This window comes from Penaeus monodon, chromosome 34, assembly GCF_015228065.2.
Source record: "Penaeus monodon isolate SGIC_2016 chromosome 34, NSTDA_Pmon_1, whole genome shotgun sequence".
In the NCBI taxonomy this organism is placed as follows: domain Eukaryota; kingdom Metazoa; phylum Arthropoda; class Malacostraca; order Decapoda; family Penaeidae; genus Penaeus; species Penaeus monodon.
Genome location: NC_051419.1, coordinates 34,599,638 through 34,600,350, shown reverse-complemented (window position 1 = coordinate 34,600,350; position 713 = coordinate 34,599,638).

The following is a 713-nucleotide window of genomic DNA, read 5'->3' as shown; positions in this document are numbered from 1 at the left end:
ATATGAAAGTTCCAGTTTTTGATTAGGTATAGGGTTCAGTATGGCTTTTTTTACTTTCATTTTAATGTGATATCAAAGCTATTGTTGTTGTTACTTTTTCTCTTCACTTGTGCTAAGATAGTGAAGAATTTCACTAAAGTATTTTTCTCTCAGCATGTAATGTAGTGTACATTTTGAGTACTTCTGTCCAGCCTTACCTTGTACCAGTCGTTTGTCCAATTCGTCAGTGCAACGTACCTCACAGCTGAAATTCTTGGGTCACGACCTTTCTTCCGTACTCTGACCATCATTGTTTCCTTTGTCTACGGTGTTCATTTAGGGAGGCTAAGTAGTTACATATCCAAGGTGTTTCACATCTGAAATCAAGTTTTTTATAGGAAGATGTAAGATATTCAGGCAGTCATATTTGTGATAATCCTTGTTTAAGCATCCATTTTCTATCACGATTCCACACTCCGTTTCCACGTTCCACTGCCTTCCTCGTATTCACCACAAATGCTTCCACCTCACACAGTGAACTATGCTGGACAGACGACACTCAGTCACAGTGTAAAGGGGTCAGCTTGCCATATCTCATGTTATTTTTTTGGTCCTGTATACTACGACACGTGATGGGTTGGTAGTATCTTTTTTGATGAAGGCGAGATGCATATTGATGAGGGTTGGCCCCATGCACCAGAACCACAGGACTTAGTAATTCTCATAATTTTTAA